This window comes from Elephas maximus, chromosome 9 (genome assembly GCF_024166365.1).
Source record: "Elephas maximus indicus isolate mEleMax1 chromosome 9, mEleMax1 primary haplotype, whole genome shotgun sequence".
Lineage (NCBI taxonomy): Eukaryota > Metazoa > Chordata > Mammalia > Proboscidea > Elephantidae > Elephas > Elephas maximus.
The window spans coordinates 102,098,791-102,126,153 of NC_064827.1; the positions used below are offsets into that span (position 1 = coordinate 102,098,791).

Here is a 27,363-nt window from a genome sequence, read left to right on the forward strand (position 1 = left end):
CAGGCTGCTTCCAAAAGGTCACAGCCTTGAAAACACTTTGGAGCAGTTCTATGCTGCACACGTGTTGTCACTATGAGTCGGAATGGAGTCTACGTCAACTAACAACAACAACATTCGTGTGGTGAATTAATTCGTTTTGACCTCCTCACAACAGATCATGACATGGGGAATTTCAATATCTGAAACTCTCTTTCCTTCTTCTTTTCTCCCTATATTCCTCTCTTACCTTTTATTCTTCCTGCCATTTTGTCCTATATCTCTGTGCTTTCTGATTTTATGTTCTGCCCTCTCTGGTCATTTTCTTCCTCCTCATTCCTGTCTCAGTGTGGTAGGCAAGCTTCTCAGAATTTTTTGAAGAAGGCAGATAATAACTTGGCATACATTTTAACATATACTTTGATTATATCTTATGTTATTTTGGGCAAGAAATACTGAATGACTATGGGAATAAATTTAGCCCTAAGTCTACAGAGTTGTCATGTGATGCACTTCAGAATACAGCCTGTTTCAATAATGCATAGCCCTCGTGTTTATAAGCTGTTAATTCTTAAGCCTTCATCCCTGGGAATATATAGGAATATAGTGTCGGAGACTATGAATCAGAGAAATTTGGGCTCAAATCCCAGATGTCCCGCCTGCTAACCATTATTGTTTGTAGGTGCCACTGAGTCAGTTCTAACTCATAGTGACTCCGTGTACAACAGAATAAAGTGCTACCTGGTCCGGCACCATCCTCACAGTTGTTCTTGAGGAAAAGAGTATGGGAGGGTCCTTTCTGAATTTAGACTGAAGCTGAATGGCAGAAAAATGTCACAACTTTATAGTGTATATTAGTGCTTCAAGGTTTATTAGTTCAGTTCATAGAAAACAAGCAATTTACAGTGTGTCTCTACTTTATGGACATGTAATATGAATGTAAAATTGCTGAAGCGTGTGTTTATTTTAAGCCTTTCAGCCAATAAAGTGAAAGTTTCTATGTATGAATTATTGCCAGTTCCTAATTTTATGTCCTTTAAATAATTTGCCTGTTTAAATTGAGTTGGGGTTTCTGAGAAACCTGTTTTATTTGCTTATGGATTAGTCCTCTGGGTTTTACCAGGTTCTTTTGGGACATCCATTTACTAAAGGAAAAGGGTGGAAAGGGCAGGCCTGGGGGAAGCCCTCCCCCACCTCCACAAGACCATTAACTTAAATCTAGAAACGTGAGCTCATGAAGCCTCCTGGTCTGATGTGTTTCCCTTTTGCACAGAGGGTATGGCAACTACTAAAATGATTTATACAAAAATAAGCTTTAACTTTTTATGTCTTTTTAGCCTGTTTGAGGAGAAGAAGGGGATTCTGGAGAAACAAAATTCTTCCTTATGCAATAGATTGTCATCCATATTATTATAACCAAAGGCTGAGGCCCTGCATTTCCTGTGACCGAAGCCAAGACTTAAACAGGGGATGGTGACAGGGGACCTTTGTTTTCATCAAGGCATCGGCAAAAGTAGAAACACAGTGGCTTCTTCTGTGATCTTCTGGGAGTTGTAGTGGCAGGCGGAGGGAAAGAGAGAGAGAGAGAAAGAGAGCAAGAGATAGATTCTGATCTCCATTCTAAGCCTTTAAGTCTTGGTTGTTGTTGTAAGCTGCCCTCCCGACACATGGTGACCTTATGTATAACAGAATGAAACTTTGCTGGTCCTGCGCCATCTTCATGGTCGTTGGTATGTTTGAGTTCATTGTTGCGGCTATTGCGTAGTGCCTTCCCACCTAGGGGGCTCATCTTCTAGCACCATGTAGGACAGTATTCTGTTGTGATCCATGAGGTTTTCATTGGCTGACTCTTAAAAGTTCATCACCAGGCCATTCTTCCTAGTCCATCTTAATCTGGAAGCTGCTGAAACCTGTCCACCATGGTAACCCTGCTGGTATTTTCAAATACTGATGGCATAGCTTCCAGCATCATAGCAGCAAGCAAGTCAGCACAGCAGGACAGACTGACAGATGGGTGGTGGTTTAAGTCTTTAAAGAGCTTAATATTTCTGAGTTGAAGGCAGAAGAGTTTTCTCAGCTCAAACAGTAGCTGTGTAAGGAAGGAAGGGGATTTGAGTTCAGGGGGTCAGAGTGGTGTGGGAGGGGAGGATGTTGGGAATGAGGAGGTGTTTTTATTTACACTTGTAGTTCTCAACTTTGTAGTTTTGGCAAGACTTGAGTAGAGTCAACTGTCCAACCACTCTTACTTTCTTGATCATCTGTAAAATAAAAATTTTCAAGGAGCAGAAATAAGAGAACAGAATCAAAAAGATCATTGGAGGGTCCCTTCCAGCTTTAACTTCTACCATCCTGTTAAAAAAAGCCATTCTATACAATTGCACGCTCACTAAACAAAATCTGCCACGCACTTCTGGGGTTTTCCTGTATTGGTGTGTAATGATACAGTCTTACTCTCTCCATGGAGGAACCAAGATATCCTTACTATTAACATATAGGATATTATGTCTGTCAGGTCAGCACTAACTCTGAATGCATTTTCGAACTGTGTTCATCTCAAGAAAATATTGTCTCTAAGTTATAAACAGAAGCCGTTTTTTATTTAGTGGATATCCCCAATGACTCTGTCTACTGTTAATTTGCAGGGCCTCATTTGAAATCTGAGCTTGAGAGCAGAGAGAGGCAGCTTTGCTGGAACTATCCCTTCTTGGAGTGGTGGTGTGGGTATTAGGGAGTGAACAGTTCAACAGCTGGGCTGTTTCCCAATTTTTCTGAGTCAGACTTCACTGCGTTGCTTTGTTATTTCGTTTGAAGTAAATCCTTGCAACATGAGATTTATCCATATTGAAACACCAGACATTCCATAATCCAGAAGAAATAATTTCTGTATTATCTACATGTAGTTTGTCTTCTGAATGCAGACAGTTGCAAGGTGATTTTAATATATATTTATATGTGTATCCCAAAATTATTTGTTCCCTGCATCAGAAATTAATTCTTCTGTGAATCCTTGGCAATGGGTGGAGGAATAGTGGAAAGATCTAGGATTGGATTGAGACTGGAGCATGCACATATCTCAGGCACAAACTGTGAAATACATGACTTTATTTTTTATAAAACCAAAAAAAAAAAAAAAAAGAAAAACACTGTCGTCGAGTCAATTCTGACTGATAGTGGCCCTATAGGACAGAATAGAACTGCCCCATAGGATTTCCAAGGCTGTAATCTTTACGGAAGCAGATTGCCACATCTTTCTCCCACAGAGTGGCTGGTTGGAACCACTGACCTTTTGGTTAGCAGCTGAGCACTTTTACCACTTTGTCACCAATAAAATATCTAGTTTAAGCTCTTTTTCCACTGGGTAGCAGAAATCTAATCTCTTACCATTCTAGGTAATCCCAAACAACTGGAAAATCACAGAAGATTCAACATTGGGTCCATCTGAGTTGCTCACTTTTCTCTCCATTTCCTCAGGTTGTATTTCAGTTTCTAGGTGGTGATGGAGTGTGTATGTCAGAGGTTATGAAGTGCCACCGCATGAGGAGGGGCCAGATCTGTGGCCACTGGTGGTCATTTCTCCATGAGTTGTCCATCTTCCTGCTTGTGCTTGGTCACTTGAGTTTCAAACCAAGTTCAACCACTTTCACATGCCTGTCTGCAAGGGTGTCCTTGAAGCTTTGGGGACCCACAAAATGCTATGAGACTGGCTAGCTCACACATAATGAAGATGTCCCTACTTTATCACTCATGCCATTGGAGACTTGAGATTGCCCTTCTTGGTCACCTTTCCGGGTCCTCCCAGAAAGGTGTGCTCAGGATTCTTATTCTTTTGGATTTCAAACCTGACCAGAGGGTCTGTGGTTCCCCAACCCCCATACTTGATGAGGGGACTGCTTATAGGGCTCTTCCTGCCTGTATCTAACCTTTTGTACCCTCCCCCCACTACCGACTCTCTCCTATTGCCCATGGGGACAGAAACAGTATGAAAAAGGGGTTTTGCCTGATTTCATCTGCTTCCAAATAATTTTTGTCATACATGTGGATCTTGTTTTCTCCAACTTTTTGACATTGTGGAAGGTATGTGTATTTATACAACAGAGTATTTTTCATCTCAACATTCTTACATGTACAGTTCAGTGACATTAATTATGTTTATCACATCCTGCAACCATCACCACTATCTGCTGATAGTTTCAATACAAAGAAAAGTTGAAAAAATATTACAGTGAACATTGTATACTCAACACCTAGATTCAACAGCTGTTAATATTTTACTATTTGAAAATAAGTAGCCCACGTGTCATTTCAATCCTAAATTCTCCAGCATATTTTTTCCTAAAAATAAGGACACGATGTCTCCTAAAAGCACAACCACAATATCATTATCATTGCACCCAGGAAAATGAAAACGACACTCTAATAACAGATATTTTGTACTCCATCTTCAAATTTCTCCCGTTACTGAAAAAAACACCTTTTATAGCTGTCTTCGTTTCAAACCCGGATCAACTCAGAGTTCATGAATTGCATTTTGTTTTGTTTTGTTTTGTTTTTTAATTCTCTTTTAGTCTAGAATGCCAGTTCTAGTTATATATTAATTTTTTTCATGACACTTCTGTTTTGAAGAGACTAGGCACTTGTCCTGTATAACGCCTCTCATTCTTGCCCTGTCTGATTGTTTCCGTATGGTATCCTTAACTTGTCTCTTTATCCTCTGTATTTCATGTAATCTGAAACTTAGTTCCAGAGGCTTGATTAGATTCAGCTGAAATGGTTTTTGGATGAAGAGCATCTCAGAAGACACTCTGTACTTCTATTGTGTTGATCTGGAAGCACGTGATGTCAGGTTGTTCACTGTTTGTGATGCCATGTTGCAACACTACTTAAAGATGGTGACCACCAGTAGATGTAAGTTCTTCCCTTTGCAATTGGTAGATAATTTCTAGGGTGATACTTTGGCATCCAGCAAATACTCTCTTCCAAAAAACTTGAACCTAATGGTTTTTGCATCATTCTGATCATTTTCTGAAGCAGTTCATTTCCAAGGGATGTAGAATGGTGTTTTTTTCTAATTCATTCATGCCTTCCACATACTGGCCTTCTTCGTTCCAACCTTGGCCAGAGATTTCAACTCTTTTATTCTAGTTATGCCTTGACAACCATTCCTTGAGGCAATAGATGCCTGATATCCAGCTGCCTACACTGGGAAGATCATGGGGATATAAAAAAGAACTGTTAAAATATAAAAAATAATATATCATTATAAGAGTATAATAACCCTAATTGCTTTTAGAATTTCATGCTTTGTTTTTGTGGTTGTCGGTAGAATCAAAGATAGTGAGAGCTGGCAGCAAGCTTTAAAAAAAAAAAAAGCTTTGGAGTCATTCAAATCCCTTTATTACATAGATGAGAACTTCGGGGCCAGGAGAGCTTAAATGACTTGCCTAAGGTTACATAGCTGGTTTATGGCAGACCTAGAGCCAGAAGCCAGGCCTCATGACTTTGGCTCTAAACGTTTTCTGTTGCAAGACTAAGGGATATTATAAGAAAATCCCACAATAAATCTATTTCATGCCAGATACTCTGCTTCGGTTGTATAACACGTCACTAGTTTTATTGTCATTGGATGATACTATTTCCCAAAGCCAGGGACACATACCATGAGTGGTACACAGGATGGTTTTAGGTGATACCCAAGGACTACATTTTTTTATTTTAATAATTATATATTTATTTCAATGTTTATTGAGAAAAAATATACTTGGCACATCGTACTCATGGTTTAATATCGTTTAGGCTAACCTGTTACCATCGAGTTGACTCAGACTTACGGTGATCCGAAGTAGAACTGCCCCATAGCATTTTCTTCACTGTGATCTTTACGGAAATAGATCACCAGTCCTTTCTTCCATGGTGCCACTGGTTGGGTTCGAACCACCAACTTTTAGGCTAGTAGTTGAGCACAAACTGCACCACCTACGAGCCTTTTGTTTAGGATAAGGCTAAGTTAAAAAAATTATCATGAGGAAAAATAGTGAGAAATACTCTCATGTCAATTTAGATGTTAAAAAAAAAAAAAGATTATTTGTGTAGGACTATCCTAAAAAAAAAAACTGTTGTCAGCGAGTCAATTCTGACTCATAGTGACACTAGAAATTTAATACTGAACAGAACAAAGTCTCTGCCTCATGGGGTTAAACTCTAGTGGAGGCAAAGAGACAAAGAACAGAGAAAAAATATATATGCAATCTTCTGGTGATGGCAAATGCTATGACTAAAAAGTGAAGTGGTGGCACAGTGGTTAAGAACTCGGTTGTTAATCAAAAGATTAGCAGTTCGAATCTACCAGCCACTCCCTATAAACCCTATGGGGCAGTGCTACTCTGTCCTTTTGGGTCACTATGAGTTGGAATTGACTTGATGGCAATGGATTTGGTTTTGGGTAGAGTGAGAAGGGAGGCATAGGGATTTTGCTCTTTTAAATAGTGTTGTGGATTAAATGGTGTCCCCCCAAAAGATACTTTGAAGTCTCAACCCTCAGTACCTGTGAACTTAACCTCGTTTGGAAATGGAGTCTTTGTAGATGTTATCAGTTAGCATGAAGTCATTACCAGAGTGGGCTGTGTTCTAATCCCAGCTGAGTGGTGTCTTTATTAAAGAGTAGAACAGACAGAGACAGACAGAGGAAAGATGGCCATGCTGACATGCATCTACAAACCAAAGAATGCCAAGGATTTCTGGTAACCGTCAGACTCTAGGAGAGAATCAACACAGCCGATGCCCTGATTTGGACTGTTAGCCTCCAAACCTGTGAAACAATACGTTTCAGTTCTCATACGCTACCCACTTTGTGGTACTTTGCTATGGCACCCCTAGAAACCAGATCTGCATAGGTAGAAAGGCCTCTCTAGTAAGATGGCATTTGAGTCCAGAGCTGAACGAGACGAGGGTCTGAGCATACTGATACCTGAGAGACAAACGTTCTGGTAGAGGAAATGGCCAAGACAGGGTCAGAGGGGAGGAGTATGCCCCATGTGCTCAAAAAACTTCAAGGACACCAGTGAGGCTGGAGCAGCATGAGCTGGGGGAGAGCAGCAGAGAAGAGATCAGAGAGGAGGCAGAGAGGCAGCTGCAATGTGGGGACTTGCAGGCTCTTTATCTGAGTGAGGGGTAGTAATACAGAAGGTCAATAGATAAGGTAGAAATTTGGAAAGTGTATTAAAAGACACGGTAACTCCATGTGTGCAGAGTAGAACTGCTCCATAGGGTTTTCAAGGCTTTCAGAAGTAGATGCCCAGGCTTGTCTTCCTAGGGGCCTCTGGGTAGGTTTGAACCACCACCCTTTCAGCTAAGTAGTCCAGCGCTTAACCATTTGTGCCCCTCAGGGTCACCATGAGTTGGAATCAACTCAACAGCAACTAACAACAACATGTAAAGGACCCCAATGTGGGCAAAACTTGTATTAAATTAGTTTCAGGTAATGAAGGATGATGGGAGGAAAAAAATCTCTGGGGGGCAGGGTAAGACAAGTTCATGATACAAGCGTCTGCAGAAAATTGCACATCAGGTTTACAAGTATGGTCAGTCCCCTCCCATCCCTCCTGCTCCCACCATCCATACACAAACACATGTGTGTACTCACCAGGGTTTAAAGCCAGTTTGTTCTGGTTTGAACCCCTGCTGAGAGTTAGCATTTCTAACAAGTTCCCAGGAAGTTATACATAGGAATCACCTAGGGATCTTGTTAAAAATTAGATTCTGATTCAGTGTATCTGGGCTAGAAATGCAAATTCTCAGCAGGGAACTTGTTATAAATGCAAATTCTTACTTTGAAACCCTGGTGCACACACACATCACATCCCCCCAACACACACACCATACACACAACATATACAATACAACATGCACACACCACACACAGCACACACACACACACATTAACCACATGTAGCACACATAGCACACACATAAACACATCATACAAAATACATGCACACCACATGCACACATAGACACACACACCAAATGGTGGTTTTCAAAGTTTTTTAGTCGTTCGCTTTGTACAGTCATAGAATGCTGTCATTATACTCTCTGCGTGTCCAGGGCCACTTGAGTCCTAAGAATGGTAGGACCCAGGCTTTCAGCTATGTCTTGAGTTTTCTGATAATCCTTTCTGGTCTTCGGTCTGATTCCGTTCATCCAGCCTAGTTCACTTCAACGTCTGGGTCTGTCTTTTACACTATAGTTTATTTCATGGCCGATATAATTTGAGTCAAATTCTCTCTTCTTGAGATCTCAGTTGCTCTTGAGAGAAAAGTGCCACTGTTTGAAGATTTAAAGGATTTGTTTTAGAGTGAGCAAAAACGTCATGGGAATTCTATTTTTCCTTGTCATGATGATTACACATTAACTAGAAGCTGTGTTCTTTTCATGGTGTCCCTTTTGGCTTGAAAGAGAAGGCTGAGACTTCAGGTCAGGCTGGAAGATTTTCAAGGCCCTTCATTTTTTTTTTTTTTTTCATTTCCAGAGAGGAAGAGAACACATTTTGATTTCCCTGCTTATTATCCTCCCAACAAATCACTAATAGCATTTTGCCATCTTGTGGTCTGGATTAGTCTTCTTTCTTGAATCACCTTTGGAGGAGGGGAGGGAAGGAATTTAATTATTCTCTGACCAGCTCTCCCTATTTCTAGCCCCCTCCTTTACCCCTCTTCTTACGTTCTGTTTCAGAAAATATCTGATTGACTCTCACCTTTAGGAGGCTGCTATCTTCTTCTCCCTTCTTTCCCGATACTACTTCCTTTTCTCCTCTGGACCTGGCTGGGGTGAAGCTGAATTCTCTGCACCCATCCCCTGTAAGACCTGGGTATTGAGTTCTTTCTAAGTCTTCATTATTGTTATCTAAATCTTCCTCTTTATGAACTGCCCAGTAATACATATTTATTCTAGTCTGTTTTCTCACACATCCCGTAGTAATATGCTTATGAGTTAGCATATTCAAATAAACTCAGATATTACCAGCAAAAAAAAAAAAAATTTTTTTTTGAGAAGATCTGCCATGTCCAGACCTGCATAAGGAAATCTAAAACTGGAAAACAATGATCGGTTTTGGGTAATCCCACTCACTGGTATGGATTCTTGAAAATCAACAATATTAATTTTGATAGGCCTTCTCAGTTCTCCTTTTATTTAGCATCTTATACATATGAAATTGTTATTATTTCCCGAAGTTTTCAGTTTCAAAGCAATGGATGGGAAAGCAGAGAAGAACGATAATGAGACTCCAAGTTCTCAGAATTCAAAAAAAGCCAAGAGTAGGGTCCGCCAAGTATGAGTAACTTCGTCCTACCATTCTTAGCACTGAGTTTAGCCAGTGTTTCACCTTGAAATAATAATTTATCCCAGACATTTTGTAACTGTAGTAATTGTTGAGAATTTTGTTTGAGGAAGATAATCAGCCATTCTCAGGCTAAATCCCTCCCCCCACGCGCACGCCCATATCCTGTTTTCCATTCATCTCCTGAGCTCCTGCAGTGTTCTGAGAGTCTCTGAAAGTGAAAACAGCCCCTGCCCCTTGGTGGCAGCCCTTGTGGTTGTTCATTATTTATTTATCTAAAATTGGAACTCATATCTAGGTTCAAAAACTTGAGGGGCCCATTAATCATCAATTTTCTCTCTCTGTTGGGCCTCTCAGAAATTTTTCATGGCTCTTATTTTACTCTACCTAGTTAAACAGCTTTTCCTGAATATACTCTCTTGTTCCAGCTCTGGTCTTCCAGATGTCCTGATGTAATTGCCTTAACAAGGTTATTCGTTGTCCAAATTATAAGCATTATTGGAAATATTAAAATGGGGTGTGTGTGGAACCATTTATGACCCTAATACATCAGTTGCATGTGTTAATTAAAAATTACTTTGATATTTGATGTTTCTGTAGTCATTTATAGTAGTAGTTAATCCTCAAGTGACCTTGGGACCCAGACTACCTACCCAGTTGGCTGTTTCCATCGAGGACCTATTACCTGAAGTCTTAAAGTCAACATTCTTCTTTTTACAGATACATGCATAGAGCTATGAAATTATATTTTTAAAATTATGAGAATTTATTGAAATAAAGCAGAGTCTTGAATCTCTGTACTATAGAACTGTGTTAACCAGATGCATAAATTTTACAACTCGATTTAAATAGCATCCCAGAAACTCTGAGCGATATGCGTGGTTAAATGAATATGCATATGCGAAAGAACTAAGGGCTTGCTACTGCCAGTTTTTCTCTTGGTATTTGAGAAGTTGGCCATGGCCTTTTCCCAGCTGTACTGATCTGAGCAAGGTCTGTGCCCTCTATTAGTGACTGGCACAACTTTCCTCAGCAGAAAACCACCACCATAATAGATCATGGAGCTCATTTTTTGGTGCCTGAAGGTGAGCTTTCAAAATTGAATTTTATACTCCCTAGGAAATATTTACTTCAAACTTAGTTCTTTCGAAATTACCAAAGAAAAAGGAATTAATTTATTTACGATTAAAGTATTTGGTGATGAACAAACTCCAATGATCTGAAAGAAGAGTCTACACAGATGTGTTTCCCTGAAATTTTCTTGATTAATGTAGCAGATGTTGTCCGTGTTCCACCTGGCTACCCTCCAAGACCCTCTATTGGTTCTGTGCACTCACCTCTAGTTCCTAAGGGCGAGCACTGGGAGCTTTCTTCAGAGGGCTAGTCTTGAGTCACTGGAGCTCCTCACCCACCCTTAGAACACCACACACACACATACACACACACACACATGCACACATGGACACACACACAGCTCTAAGTGATTGGAAGACAACCACCCTCCACCCTCTTTGCCCACCTCTTTACCAGGACTGACTGGTGCAGGAGTATGACAGCCTACTCCATTGCCTTAAGCCTGGGAAAACTCTGCAGTGTAGTTCACAAGACCCCTGCAAGACCTGTGGTATGACTTCTATGCCAGAGCTCCCTGCAGGATCAGGCTGAGACTGAAATTGCAGCTTGCCTTGGCTTCTTCCTCTTCCCTTTCCTGAGCCTCTCATTCCTTACCCGGGGGTTCTTCCTTAATCAACCCTTTGCAGTTTACACACCTCCCTGGGTCTACTTCTAAGGAACTGACCTAAGAAAATTAACATTTTCTGTAGGAGCTCTAAGATATTAAATGTCATTTGATGCTTTTTATCAGTATCTTAAAAACTGTTTTTATCTCCTGTTTTCTAATTTGGGCAACATACGTGTAAGTGGGTGATCTGAGAAGTTAAAAAAAAAAAAAATTAACCGAGGTATATAGTTTTTTTTGTTTTGTTTTGTTTTATATATATATTTATATAGTTACCATTTACTGAGGGGCCACTGTGTGCCAGGCCCTTGCCACATTCTCTCTAATTTTCGTAAAAATACTTCAGTTTAAGGTTAAGTTAGTTGGAGTCCAGAGAAATTTATTAGTGTGTCCAAGTCATAGAGTTACTAAGTGGTAGAGCCACAACTCAAATCCAGGTCTTTCTGATTTTAAAGCTTTAGCTCGTTCCACTGTTGTCCTGCTGAAACTCTTTCATTCTCAGGGCATTAAAACATCTGTTACCAGGTGCTATCAAAAAGGCATTTCAACATCAAAGTCTATGAGTTAACTAAAATTGGAGGAGATTGTCTCCTTATCGGTAGATAACAAAATACGTTATAAAACACCAACATTCATTTCCCAGAATGTCAATGAATGGAAATAATTTCTAATAAGCAATTGAGTTGGGTGGTATCAATTTGTTGCATACAGAGAGAGCCTTGTCCATTTTTTGGTAAAATCTGCATAGTTCATAGAAACACAAAATTACTGAGAAGGTGGAAACAGGACTGAGCCTTAGGAACAGGGATGGATGTTTCTCTCGGCTCTTCCTTTGGGGTGGTCATGCTCAGTCTTGTGGCTCAGTCCTGTGGTTGCACTGTACCGAGATGCTGTTTAGAAAATGGCTTTTCCAGGCCTAAATGGAGTACAGTGTTCTAAAAGCTCTAACTCATCTCACAGGAGTTCCCAGTCAGTTCCACAGAGAAATCCTTAAAGAAAAGGAATGAAGGCATAATGGCAGTGACGACATGGCCATCTAAAAGTGCTGCCATCTAGCATCTCCACTGGGTCTTGTTTGAATTGTTCATTACTGACCCAAGCTCTATACATGTGAAAATTTCCTCAAGAATACACAAAAACCATACCAGCTGCCTTTAAAGTTTCTGTATGATGAAGTCAACACTTATTACAAGCCATAGCTGTTCTCTCTTGAGTGCTCTTCCCCATCCCTTTGCCTGATTTTTTCTTACATATCTCTTTAAGATGAAGCTCAGGTATCACCTCCTCCAGAAGCCTTCCCTGATGCCCATAGGATGGATGAAGTCCCTTTTTTAGTGGATTTATATTACTGTGAATAATCCAGAAAAATGCTAAGCCCCTCATATTGAAAGAATATGCTTACCTGTTAATCCTCTCTCTAACCTAAAAGCTCCCCAAGGTCAACAGTTCCTGCTGTTTATCTCTGTGTCTCCAGTACTTGGCATGGTGCGAGGCACAGAGTTAACTCTCAACGATTGCGTATTGAATTGAACTGAACTATGAGGACAGAGGAAGACTCCCTGTCTTTTTGCTATATGTTATTGATCCTTGTAAATTATTTTAAAGTCGCTCACTTGACTTGGGCAGAAGAAATGCTGAGAAACTGGAGATGCAGTGGGGGCACTTGGTCAGGCTTTTGGGGCAAGGAAATCTGAATGAGAGAAGAACCTGGGTTATATCCAGTAGCCTGGGAGAAATTTGGTAGACAGAGGCCATCTGAGGTCACTGGGGCATACTTTAAGAGGTGAGAATTATAATGCAAGAGGATTGGGAAGAGAAAATTTTATGAAATGATGAAGAATCAAATGAAAGGATCTGTGGAGGGAACATGGACTGAGACTTGACTTCAAGCTTTGCTATGCTTTACTTCTCTTACTCCACCTCTGAGTCTCATTTCCTTTATCTGTAGAATGGACACCGACTTCAGAAAAGATTTCTGAGGATAACCTAAAGATTAATATGGTAGTGTAATGCTCAGCAAATACTAGGTGTTCCGTAATGCACTGGTTTACCTCAGAACCTATTCTTGTGGTCTCTTGTCTTGGGTTGTGAGGGCCTCAGTAGAGTTAGTGATGGGGGAATAGAAAGTTTGTAAATGCATCCATTTATTTGTTTTTCAAATAAACATTTCTTGAGGGAATACAATATGCCAGGAACAGGGAATAAATATGTGTACATCACTACCTCTCTTCAAAAAGTGTACAGTCCAGAGGAGGACAGACATCTACGCAGCTGTTGCTAGCTGCCGTTGAGTCAGCTCAGACTTATGATGACCGTGTGTATAAGAGAATGAAACGTTGCTCAGTGCTGCACCATCCTTATGATCACTGATAGGTTTGAGCCCATTGTTGCAGCTATTGTGTCGGTCCATCTTATTGAGGGTCTCCTTCATTTTCACTGGCCCTCTACTTTACCAAACATGATCTCCTGTTCTAGTGATTGGTCTTTCCTGATGACATGTCCAAGGTAAGCAAGATGAAGTCTTATCATCCTCACTTCTAGGAAGCATTCTGGTTGTATATCTTCTAAGACTGATTCGTTTGTTCTTCTGACATTCCATGGTCTATTCAATTTTCTTCGCCAACACCACAATTTGAATGAATCAGCTTCTGCCTTCCTTTTTCATTGTCCAGCTTTTGCGTGCACATGAGGCAAATGAAAACACCATAAGACCATGGCTTGGGTCAGGTACAACTTAGTCTGGCAGTAAGAAATGTAGAAAGCTGCACAAAAGAGGGGAATGATGGATTCTGTCTAGAGGAATCAGACACTGCTTCATGGAGGAGTCGATCCTCAAGTGGGGTCTAGAAGGTTGAGTAGGAGTCCACCACACAGATAATGTAGAGAAGAAAGTCTGTTACATGTAAAGCATGGAGGCTAGTGTTGGGGGTTACTTTGGGTATTGCTGGAGTATAAAAAGGGGGGCAGTCACAGGAAATGATGGTAGTGTGATAGGCAAGAGCCAGAGCACAAAGGGCCTTTCCTGCCAGGCTAGAAAGTTTGAAATTTATCCTGAAGGCACAGTGGAACCACTGAATTTAGGGATTGATAGGGAAATAAGGTGAAAGGCAGGGTTATAGCCTCTAAATGTGAAGAGTGTTTGTGTTTATGTTGATTCTTAACTCCCACCAAGCCTTTCTTTCTTGATTTGCTATTAAAGTTGGAAGTGATTAATACAGTTGCTGATTTGAGTTATAATAACATTACTAATTTTTAAAACATTCTGGTCCCAGGGATGCCATATTGTTCTAATAGACTGTAAATGCTTGAGCGGTCATGCTCATTAAAGAACTACTGCGGGATCCACTCATTCCATCAACACATATTTCCTGAGTGCCTGCTCTGAGCCAGCCTGTTGTGGACAGAGTGGAGAGTGACATAGACAGAGGCCCTGTCTCATGGAGCTTCTGCTATAATGGGGGAGACTGACAACAGACTCCTAAATATGTAACGGCTGCAAAATTGTGGGGTGGGAAGAACATAGTAGTGGGGTGGGGGAGGTAAGGGGAGTTCTCACTAAGGAGGCGAGGAGGGACCAGGGCAGGGGTCTCTATTTAGGGTATTCGAAATCTTGTTCTTTCTTTGTGGACTTTAATCTTCTTGGAGACCAGTAGATAGTAGGTGCTCAATTAATATTTTTAAAAAATGGAATGGCAGCATGAAAACCACATCTACCACCATGCACTGGGCATAGCTGAAGTCAGTTGTGAAGGTAATTCTGTGTCTTGGGTATACTCCTTTGCTGGGCATCGCTTCGGAAGGTTATGATATCCAGTTTCCAATCTAGAAAGCAGAACAATCGGATTTAAGAATAATAGCATCCATTTCCCTCCTTTAGCTTCAAAAAGAACCCTTAGCTCCTTTATTTCTCTTATTGAGTGCCTACCCTATGCCAAGGGTCAGTGGTGCTTCAGTGGTAGAATTCCCACCTTTCATGCGGGAAACCCATCTTCGATTCTCGGCCAATGGACCTCTTGCGCAGCCACCACTGTCTGTTGTTGGAGGCTTGTGTGTTGCTATGATGCTGAACAGGTTTCAGCAGACTTTCCAGACTAAAATGCAGTAGGAAGAAAGACCTGATGATCTACTTCCAAAAGTCAGCCAGTGAAAATCCTGGGGATCACAAAAGTGTAATCCTCAGATGATCGTGGGGATGGCATAGGACTAGGCAGTCTCTCACTCCATTGTGCACGGGGTTGTCATGAGTGGGGGGTCAACTGGACAGCAGCTAACAGCAACAACAACCCTGTGCCAGGATGTGTGCTTAGAGCTTCACTTATATAATCTCTCTCAACTCCTCAACAGAGCTTCGTGGGGTAGGCATTGTTATCTTTATCTGTTAAGCAGAGACACTGAGCCTCTGGAACTCAGGGAGGTTGTCACCTGTCCAAGGTCAAGTCCCTCCTAAGAGGTGAAGCTGGATCTGACTTAGGACAGTTGTGTCCCTAACATGCTGCGTTCCTGTCCGCTCTCTGGCCTGGCCTCATTTCTCTCTTAGTTTATTCAGTATTTCCTTTCTCTCTCTCATTCATTTGGTGTTGGTCATCTTTTGGGACTGACCACAAACATACACAGCCTGGGGGCAGCCCTCGGGAAGGGAAGATATAGGTTTGAGGGAACAGGACTAAGCTCTGAAACTTGGACAAAGTCAGGAAAGAGGGCAGTGGCCTCATCCCCAGGAGCAGTGCTCGGTGAGATAGATGCTTTCCCAGCCAGCCTTCAGGGGATGTGGCTCAGGCTCACCTCTGAGTCTGAAAGGCCAGGCTGGAGAGGGGTCTCTGTGCCTGGGGCTTTGTGTATGCTGTCTCACTTAGTCCTATCAATGGCTTCATTTGGTAGATGTCACTGACCCCTTCTGCTCAGGAGAAATGGAGGCTTGGAGAGGGCTTGCCCGAGGGCACAGGCTTGTTCCAAGTGGACCTGATTTACGACTTGACAGCAGAATCCAAAATCTTACCAGGACTGTCTTTGTTCTCGAAACTAATTCCTTAGAAGACTAGCAGGGAGGAGAGGTGGCATCTGCAGTTTTTATAGAACATGCAACGCCCCATAACTCCTCTGGGAGAGTCACATTGTACATGAGCTTATTAAAGCTTTGAGATGGTTCACAGTAAAGAAACCCCTTACTCTGCTTAACCCTGGATTTCCTAATCGTATTTCACCACAAATATCATTTTTTTATTTTCGTTGTGCTTTAAGTAAAAATTTACAAATCAAGTCAGTCTCTCATACAAAAATTCATATATACCTTGCTATGTGCTCCTAATTGCTCTCCCCCTAATGAGACAGCCTGGTCCTTCCTTCCACTCTCTCTTTTCGTGTTCATTCTGCCAGCTTCTCACCCCTCTGCCATCTCATCTCCCCTCCAGGGAGGAGATGCCAACATAGTCTCAAGTGTCTACCTGATCCAAGAAGCTCATTCTTCACCAGCATCTTTTCCTATCCCATTGTCCAGTCTAATCCCTGTCTGAAGAGTTGGCTTTGGGAATGGTTCCTGTCCCGGGGCCAACAGAAGGTCTGGGGGCCATGACCACTGGGGTCCTTCTAGTCTCAGCCACACCATTAAATCTGGCCTTTTTATGAGAATTTGGGGTCTGCATCCCACTGCTCTCCTGCTCCCTCAGGGGTTCTCTATTGTGTTCCTGTCAGGACAGTCATCAGTTGTAGCAGGGCACCATCTAGTTCTTCTAGTCTCAGGATGATGTAGTCTGTGGTTTATGTGGGCCTTTCTGTCTCTTGGGCTCATAATTACCTTGTGTCCTTGGTGTTCTTCATTCTCCTTTGGTCCAGGTGGGTTGAGACCAATTGATGCATCTTAGATGGCCGCTTGCTAGTGTTTAAGATCTCAGACACCTCTCTCCAAAGTGGGATGCAGAATGTTTTCTTAATAGATTTTATTATGCCAATTGACTTTGATATCCCCTGAAACCCTGGTCCCCAAACCCCCGCCCCTGCTACACTGGTCTTCGAAGAATTCAGTTTATTCCAGAAACTTCTTTGCTTTTGGTTTAGTCCAGTTGTGCTGACCTCCCCTGTATTGTGTGTTGTCTTTCCCTTCACCTAAAGTAGTTCTTATATACTACCTAGTTAGTGGATGCACCTGTCCCTCCCTCTCTCCCTCCCCCCTCTCATAACCATCAAAGAATATTTTCTTCTCTATTTAAAGTATTTCTTGAGTGCTTATAATAGTGGTCTTATACAATATTTGTCCTTTTGCAGCTGACTGATTTCACTAAGCATGATGCCTTCCAGATTCCTCCATGTTATGAAATGTTTCACAGATTCATCACTCTTCTTTATCAATGTGTAGTATTCCATTGTGTGAATATACCATAATTTATTTATCCATTCATCTGTTGATGGGCACCTTGGTTTCTTCCATCTTTTTGCTATTGTAAACAGTACTGCAATAGACATGGGTGTGCATATATCTGTTCATGTAAAGACTCTTATTTCTCTAGGATATATGCCAAGTAGTGGGATTGCGGGATCCCATGGTAGTTCTATTTCTAGCTTTTTAAGGAAGCTCCAAATCAATTTCCAAAGTGGTTGTACCATTTGACATTTCCACCAGCAGTGCATAAGTGTTCTGGTCTCTCCACAACCTCTCCAACGTTTATTATTTTGCGTTTTTTGGATTAATGCCAGTGCTGTTGGAGTGAGATGGAATCTCATTGTAGTTTTGATTTGTATTTCTCTAATGGCTAATGATTGTGAGCACTTCCTCATGTATCTGTTAGCTCCCTGAATGTCTTCTTTAGTGAAGTGTCTGTTCATATCTTTTGCCTATTTTTTAAATGGGTTATCTGTCTTTTTGCAGTTGAGTTTTTGCAGTATCATGTAGATTTTAGAGATCAGGTGCTGATCGGAAATGTCAGAGCTAAAAACTTTTTCCCAGCCCGTAGGTAATCTTTTTACTCTTTTGGTGAAGTCTTTGGATGAGCATAGGTGTTTGATTTTTAGGAGGTCCCAGTTATCTAGTTTTTCTTCTGCATTGTTAGTAATGTTTAGTATACTGCTTATGCCATGTTTTAGGGCTCCTAATGTTGTTCCTATTTTTTCTTCCATGATCTTTTTTGTTTCGGATTTCATATGTAGGTCTTTGATCCATGTTGAGTTCGTTTTTGTGCATGGTGTGAGGTATGGGTCTTCTTTCAATTCTTGGAGATGGATATCCAGTTATGCCAGCACCATTTGCTAAAAAGACTGTCCTTTCCCCACTTAACTGATTTGGGGCCTTTGTCAAATATCAACTGCTCATATGTGGATGGATTTATGTCTGGATTCTCAATTCTATTCCATGCATCTATGTATCTGTTGTACCAATACCAGGCTGTTTTGACTACTGTGGTGGTGTAATGGGTTCTAAAATCAGGTAGAGTGAGGCCTCCCACTTTGTTCTTCTTTTTCAGTAATGCTTTACTTATCTGGGGCCTTTTTCTCTTCCATAGGAAGTTGGCGATTTGTTTCTCCATCTCATTAAAAAATGCCATTGGAGTTTGGATCAGAATTGCATTAAATGTATAGATTGCTTTTGGTAGAATAGACATTTTTACAGTGGTAAGTCTTCCTATCCATGAGCAGGGTATGTTTTTCCACCTATGTAGGTCTCTTGGTTTCTTGCAGAAGTGTCTAGTAGTTTTCTTTGTATAAGTCTTTTACATCTCTGGTAAGATTTATTCCTAAGTATTTTATCTTCTTGGGGGCTACTGTAAATGGTATTGATTTGGTGATTTCCTCTTCAATGTTCTTTTTGTTGGAGGAGAGGAATCCAACTGATTTTTGTATGTTTATCTTGTATCCTGATACTCTGCTGAACTCTTCTATTAGTTTTAGTCATTTTCTTGAGGATTCATTAAGGTTTACCACAGAAATTGTTTTAAAAGCACAGGTCATTAACATCATGAGGAACTAGGATGTGGAATGCTAAAATACACCTTGTTGACTCAAAAGTCTTCTTTTTGGTGGAGAGAGATAGAGAGAGAAGATCATTGGTGTTGACTGCCGTGGAGTTGCCCCCATTCATGGCAACCCCGTGTACAATGGGATGAAATGCTGCCCAGTCCTGCTCTATCTCTGTGATAGACTGTAACTGAGACAGTGTGCTGCTGTGATTCTCTGGGTTTTCATTGGCTGATTTTCAGAAGTACACCACCAGGCATCTCTTCCAGACAGAAGCTCCTTTCTTCCTAGAAGGAGGAAAGAAGACAAAAGGAAGAAAAGAAGGAGAGAATGGACAAAGGAATAGGAATAAAGGCACTGCTGAGTATTTCCTTAAAAAAAACTCTAAAATACCTTTCCCACCTTTTTTTTTCCGTCTTTTGTTTCTGAGCCCTTTCTCTCTGATACTTTTCAAACTGGCATACAAATTTCCCCCAAGTGAGTGAGATGTGATGGAAAGATTCATTTCTTTGGGCTGATGAGCATCTTAAAAAATGACCCAGGAGGTTGAGAGGGGCTGTCTGGTGGCGACTGAGGCCTTGCACTAAGAACGTGAGGGTTGAGAAGTGGCGTGGTGCCTCGGCTTTGGCGACACCTGCTCCTGCTTCACAGAGCTGGTCACCTGGCTTCCCTCAGTTCCCAGAGCAGGGGCAGGTTATCCACCAGACAAGGTAAGCACAGTGCTTGCCTTGCTTACCAGATCATCTGTGGTGAACAGTTTCACTTTTTTTTTTTTAACCACATCAAAGACTCTGCTTCTAAGTATGGCTGGCATCTGTGTCTCTCCCAACCCCACAGCACCTTCCTACACAATCAGAGCCTCTTTTCAAATTTATAATCCGTGACAGGGGTGAATTACCCAGTAAGCAAGGTAAGCACAGGCTTAATTGTGCTTACTTACTAATCTGTAGTGAGCAACTTCACATGGTTTCACCACATCAAAGATTGCTTGGTATAGGTTAGTAAGTGAGCACAAGTAAGCCTGTGCTTACCTTGCTTATTGGATAATCCACCCCGTCCAAAAGGCAGGGAATGGTGGAGTGGGGGGACAGAGACTCAGGCCCCTGGATTCTCTGCCCAGCGTGCGTTTCCTCGCAGGACATTTATTATTTTCAGGGTCAGTTTTATGTCCACATATTATTTTCATTTTCCCTGCCATGCTTAGCCCATCTGTATTAGCTTAGCCAGAGATATAATTACTGGCCAATAAACCATAAGAGTAGTAATTTCCCGTTTATTATATGCTTGCCAGTTTACAATCTCTTTCTGCATAACCTAGGAAGGGCTTCTCTTGCATAGTTCCTTTGCTCCCTGGCTTTTTGAATAGAATGAATATATAATTTGGAATAAAGAATAATTTACAACAAATACTGCTCTTTTCCTCATATGTGTATATAAGCATGCAGGCACTCATAATCAGATATTCAAGAACTTTTTTAATGTTCTCTCCTAAGCCAGGGATTTGGGCAGTGGTGGTTCAGTGGTAGAAATCTCACCTTCCATGTGGAAGACCTGGGTTCAATTCCCAGCCAATGCACCTCATCTGCAGCCACTACTTGTCCGTCACTGGAGGCTTGTGTGTTCCTATGATGCTGAGCAGGTTTCAGCAGAGCTTCCAGATTAAGATGGACTTGGAAGAAAGGCCTAGTGATCTATTTCCGAAAATCAGCTGGTAAGAACCCTCCGGATCACAATGGTCAGATCCACGTGCCGACTCAATGGCAGCTAACAACGACGACTAAATCTGTTGTAGTTTTCTGATTTTATATGGCTGTCCCAAGCTGTTGTAGATATTTTTATTAAACATTTTAGTTTCTGCAAATACTAAATACTAGAGTGGTAATATGTACAAAATTTACCTTAGAGCCTTATTCTTAGTGCCTTTTTATCAAAGTCTGGTCTTTGGACCAGCATCATCAGTATCATTTAGAAACTTGTTAAAAAAGCAAAATCCTGGGCTCTATCCCAGATCTACTGAATTTGGATCTGCATTTTAATGAGCTCCCCAGCTGATTTATATATTCCTTAAAGTCTGAGACACACTAATCTAGAGCACACAAAAACATTAAGGTCAACCTCCTCCTTTTGTTCATGCCCATTTTGCCCAATTTTACATTTATGCTTGTAATAGAGTACAACAGAATGACAATTTTAATCCTCATATCTTCACTGTGAGCTGTCTTATAAATTATTGCCCAAGATAGCTATAAAGCATCTCTGAGGCACACAGTTGGTCTTTACTGGTGTCAAGAACTTTGAAGGATCTGAGATTTTACCCCACTTGTGAACTAAAAAAGTAGCTTTCCACAATTTCTTAGAGGCTGGCAGAAGACATGTGACTCCTGGGTCAGAGACAAAGGGCTTGCGTGTGATATCAATGATATTGTTTGATAATGTCCACATTCTGTTGGATCACCTTTCTTTGGAATGGGCACAAATGTGAATCTCTTCCAGTCATTTGGCCAGGTAGCTGTCTTCCAAATTTCTTGGCATAAACTAGTGAGTACCTCTAGCACTGCATCCATTGGTTGAAACATCTCAAAAGGTATTCTGTCAATTCCTGGAGCCTTGTTTTTTGCCAGTGCCGTCAGTGCAGCTTGGACTTCTTCCTTCAATACCATCAGTTTGAAGGTATGCTACCTCCTGAAATGGCTGAACATTGACCAATTCTTTCTGTTACAGTGTGCCTGTGTATTCCTTCCATCTTCTTTGGTGCTTCCTGTGTCATTCAATATTTTGGCCATAGAATCCTTCAGTATTGCAACTCAAGGCTTGAATTTTTTCTTCAGTTCTTTCAGCTTGAGAAATGTCAAGCACGCTCTTCTCTTTGGGTTTTCTATCTCCAGCTCTTTGCACATGTCATTATGATACTTTACTTTTGTCTTCTCGAGGTGCCTTTTGAAATCTTCTGTTCAGCTCTCTTACTTCATCATTTCTTCCATTTGCTTTAGCTAGTCTACATTCAAAAGCAGGTTTCAAAGTCTCTTCTGACATCCATTTTGGTCTTTTCTTTCTGTCCTGTCTTTTTGATGATCTTTTGCTTTCCTCATTTATGATGTCCTTGATGTCATCCCACAACTCATCTGGTCTTCGGTCACTAATGTTCGATGTATAAAATCTGTTCTTGAGATGGTCTCTAAATTCAGATGGGATATACTCAGGATCATACTTTGGCTTTCATGAACTTGTTTTAATTTTCTTCACCTTCAGCATGAACTGCATATGACCAATTGATATTTTATTCTGCGGTCAGCTGCTGGCCTTGTTCTCACTGATGATATTGAATTTCTCCATAGTCTTTTTCTGCAGATGTAGGTGATTTGATTCCTGTGTATTCCATCTGGCAAGGTCCAAGGGTATAGTTGCTGTTTATGTCGTTGAAAGAAAGTACTTACAGTGAATAAGGTGTTGGTCTTGCAAAATTCTTATCATACAATCTCTGGCGTTCTTTCTTTCACCAAGGTCATATTTTCCAACTACTGATCCTTCTTTGTTTCCAACTTTGGCATTCCAATCACCGTTTATTATCATTGCGTCTTGATTGCATGTTTGACCAATTTCAGACTACAGAAGTTGGTAAAAATCTTCAGTATCTTCATCTTTGGGATTAGTGGTTGGTGTGTAAACATGAATTACAGTCATTTTAACTGGTTATCATTGTAGGCATATAAATATTATCCTATCATTGATAGCATTTTCCCTTAGGATAGATCTTGAAATATTCTTTTTGACATTCCTGCGATAGTAGACCATTTGATTGTCTGACTCAAAATGGCCAATACCTGTCCACTTCAGCTCACTAATGCCTACTGTATCTATCTTCAGCGTTCCATTTCATTTTTGACAACTTCCAGCTTTCCTAGATTCATACTTCATACATTCTGATTATTAATGGATGTTTGCAGTTGTTTTCTCTCTTTTTGAGTCGTGCTACATCAGCAAATGAAGATCCCTAAAGCTTGACTGTATCCACGTCATTAAGGCTGACTACTTTGAGGAGGCAGCTCTTCCCCAGGCGTATTTTGAGTGCCTTCCAACCTGAGGGGCTCATCTGCCAGCACTATACTAAACAGTGTTTTGCTGCTACTTATAAAGTTTTCACTGGCCAATTTTTTTAGCAATAGATCGACAGGTGCTTCTTCCTAGCCTGTCTTAGTCTGGAAGCTTCACTGAAACCTATCCACCATGGGTGACCCTAGTGATATTTGAAATACGGTAGCATAGCTTCTGGCATCACAGTGACATGCAAGCCCGCACAGTATGACAAACTGACAGATGAGTGGTGGTTAGAGAATTTAGACTTCTTTAAATGGTCAGTAAACATACCTGCCCTTTGGTTTTGAGACATTATTTCTATCTTCTAGAGCTGCTGCCTGTACAAACATCCCTGACAAGTTAATCTAGAACGGCCTAAATTATCTTTTGAAGTTCATTTCAAGAGGATTTTTTTTTTTTTTTTAAATATCTCTGTTTACATTGTGGATATAACCAGACTAGCTATTTGCACCCTTTAAATGTACCAAATGCAAACTCAGCATATTTCTTTTCTCTGGAAAGGCTTGTAGGTGCAGCCTGATTGCCACTGATAGTTATAGAAGAATGGGAGGCTGTTCAGGCATCCACCAACCAGTGATAATTCCTTATAATTGGGTGATCTGTAGAATCATAATAAATCGCAAATTTGGGACCAAGGCACCTTCACTGGGAGTCTGACCAGGAGCCTGGTAAATCCTCTTTACACTAATGAGGCTTTGTGGCTCTTCAGGAGGCTTATCCTAGAATTTCCCTTGGGTGCAGTTTAACTGCAGAGATCCGTGAAGTCCCTCTCTGGAGCTTTCTATTGCTGCGTTGACAGAAACATTTTCCCTGAGAAGTTAAGTGTTAGCCCAGACACTGCAGTTATAATAAAGCTCACGTGTGAGCAAGGTGGCCTCTTGCATGAAACACCCAGCTCATGTTTGGTGGCCTTTGCCTTCCAAAGCACCCGTGTAACGTTTCCATCTTGCGGCCTATCTGCCCCCATCATGCAGTCCATAATTTAATGGACTGATTTTCCCTCCATGACCTCACCTCCTCTCTCATGTGTTGAGAGCTAAGGAGAAGTAACAAGCTTGCTGCGTTCGAGCCCACCTCATCGAGATGTGCTTTCAGTGGCCTCTGGCTTTGGCAGGGCTATCGTCTACTCTCCCAGCATCTATCAGAAGGGAGGACCTTAATGTCAATGCAGATTTGAATACCTCCTTCCCCTCCTTCCCGCTCTCTTGGGTGATATTGATCAAGAGACTTCAATTATTTATTTATCAGCTTTATAAAATGCTTCTCTCACCAAGGTCTCTGGGCACTTGGTCAAGAGTAAAAACATTAATGAGTAATAATAACAATAAAAAAATCTACCAATCCTAGGTGCCTATGTGCAAGGCTCTACGTCCACGCCATTGGAAGTCTGGCGACATTGATTCAGAGCTTCCATTACACCTTGATTTTTTTCTATTTTTAAAATGCACCCATTTCCAAGGGGGAGTTTGTTCTCGCACGTGAAGCAAATGCATTCATTAACAAGCAAAGAGATGGAACACATAGATTTGCTGTTTAGGCTGAGGCCAAACTGATAAAACAACTCATATGCAATGTTCTAGAGGTCAATTTCCACCCGCCCCTCACTCTCATATTCCCCTTTACAGTAAAGGCAAAACTAGAAGTGCATTTTAAGAGAGGGTTTTGCATTGTCTGTCCCTAACTTTTGTCTACGCACTCTGAGACAGGTTAGCTTCAGGCATTGTCCAGATTCTGTGAAGAGGGGCATTGGACAGGGCATGGCAGGCCATGGCATATGTCCCTTCCTTTTTCAGCTGTCATGGGAAGAGCACAGGAGCAGTGGGTTGTTTAAAGACTCAGCTAGGTACTGATAACATTACTTGCTCCTCAAACATTCAAGAACAGGAAGCTGTCTAGTTTGAGAAACTTTTCAAAAGTGTGTTGGATCTGAAATCCTAATGCCGTGTTGGGCTTCCTCTCTGGAGAAGCCTCCTTCTCTATGTTAATCCACTACTGATAAATCAAGTGCCAGAAGTGCCAGGAAGAAACCAAGGCACTCCTGAAATCACTGCCACTTTGTATTAACACTCCATGCTATTAGTGGGTCTAAGGAGCAGCTCTAGCTGCTAGCCTTTGCAAATAGAAAATAAATAATTGTAGATGGGACCGTATGTTATTTTTTTACCTTAAAAATCTAGTTGTGATTAATAGGCTTGCCATTAGGGAACCTGTAAGCTGAGCTACATGTCAGAATTTCACCAGTAGAGGAGGAGAAAAAACAAGCTTGAGCAATTCCCTTAGAAATGGCAAATTTCAGCCCACAGGCCCAATCTGACCCACCATTTGTTTTTGTAAATAAAGTTTTATTGGAACACAGCCCTGCTCATTTGTTTACGTATTCACTATGGCTGTTTTCACACTATAACAGCAGAATTTAGTAGTTGTGACAGAGACCATATGGCCCACTAAGTCTAAAATGTTTATTATCTTGTCCTTTATAGGCACAGGGGTTTAAGAGCAAGGCTGCTAATCAAAAGGTTGGCAGTTCAAATCCACCAGTTACTCCATGGAAACCCCATGGGGATGTTTTACTCTGTCCTGTAGGGTTGCTAGGAGTCGGAATTGACTTGGTACAATGGGTTTGATTTACAGGTTTTGGGTTTACAGAAAAGGTTCGCTGACTTCTGTCCCAAAAGAATAAGCAAACAAAATATTTAACAAAGGAAATAACAACTGATCATTCAGACCCCTGCATGTTTTGTAACAGGTCACTGAGACAGAGATCTTTCCTTTTTTTAGTTTCTGTCTTTCAGATAGACTGATCCCCAAACCAATGTAGGCAGATGCATACACAGTCAGATGGGAGCAAAAAGAAGTCCTAGCTTAAGAGAATACCAAGGTTCAACACCATGTTGCAACTTTACCCTGAGAGTCTGAGATTCTTTCTGTGGGCACTTCTGTTTTAGATACTAAATATAGGGGACCCTGGAGAAAGAGAGACAGATTGAAAGCTGCCATCAGGGTTGGGGAGGTGGCGCTCAACCTCACTGATCGATAGTCTTTTTTGATCTATTGATTTTTAGTTGAGAGTGAGTGTGTCAGATGGTTATAGATAGCAATATAAGCTATCATACTTGGGATATTTTTTCTTCTATCTTTTCTGGAAAGAAAAAAAAAACTTGAGAAATTTCCCTGTTTTAAATGGATTGGTGGTATTTTTAGGGATGTGCAGACTGTGTGTGATATGTTCTTGGTAGGTATTCAAGGGTACAGATCTTAAATGGATTCTTTTAGAAGTTCTCTGAGTCCTTTTTGTAGTGTTTGTTATAGCTTCCACTGATTTTATTTTTTATAAAAGATTATCAGGCTTCCCGGTGTAGGATGATAAATGTATGGTCTTTGCGTATTCCATTGCCTTTTCTTCCTCTCTTCATAACATTTCCAAGGAAAGCCGGCCCTGTTTCTATCTGCCAGTTTACAAACCTTCCGTCTGCAGAGTAACTGTGTAGCTCAGTTGGGAGAAAGGTGATAAGATCTTTGAGAAGCAGGCATTTTCAAAAGGACAATTGTTACTTTTGTGGGGAGTCTGGAATCTATACTTGATTTTCCTTTTATTTAATAATGGGACATCATTTGTTACCAAATACTTTTAGGACCAAGAAGAACTTTTGGAGAATACCAGCTGCCCCCTTTCTAGTCCCAGTAGAGTTGACCCCGAAGTGTGGTGACCTCATAGAACTGTGTTCCATAGGGTTTTCAATAGCTGATTTTTTGGAATTTTGATCACCAGGCCTTTCTTTTGAAGTGCCTCTGGGTGGGCTCGAACCTATAACCTTTCAGTTAGCAGCTGAACACCATTTGTACCAGTCAGGGACTCCAGCTCCCACCTACCACCCTTGAAACTAATCTCTAATTATAGCTGTGTGTTCTTTCCATGTATTTGTTGTTGCCACTTCTCACGGGCTCATGACATTCTCCAGTGTATCCTAACCTTTAGAATATAATCGAGAGAATATTTTTTTCATACTCATGTAATATCTTTTCGTGTATACAAAGCATCTGATTCAAGAACTACCTGCTAAAGACTTAGCCTTTTTTGTCTCCCACTGAACACGCAAATTTCCAGATGAATAAATAAAATAAATATTTTAGTCATTTCAACATAACATTCTTTCTCTTGTACCCTAAATTTAGCCAAACAGATTTAAAAAATATCTTTAATGAGATGAATGTCCCCTGGTGAAAGCAATAGCAAATATTTGCACTGATTTGGAGGTCTTTGTACAACAAGTGGAAACCC

General features: G+C 41.0%; 1 protein-coding gene across 8 annotated transcripts in view; it reads left to right on the top strand.

Moving 5' to 3' along the window:
• NTRK2 (neurotrophic receptor tyrosine kinase 2) overlaps window positions 1–27,363 on the top strand; it is a 447,441-nt gene that overhangs the window by 98,235 nt on the left and 321,843 nt on the right. The window lies entirely within an intron of this gene.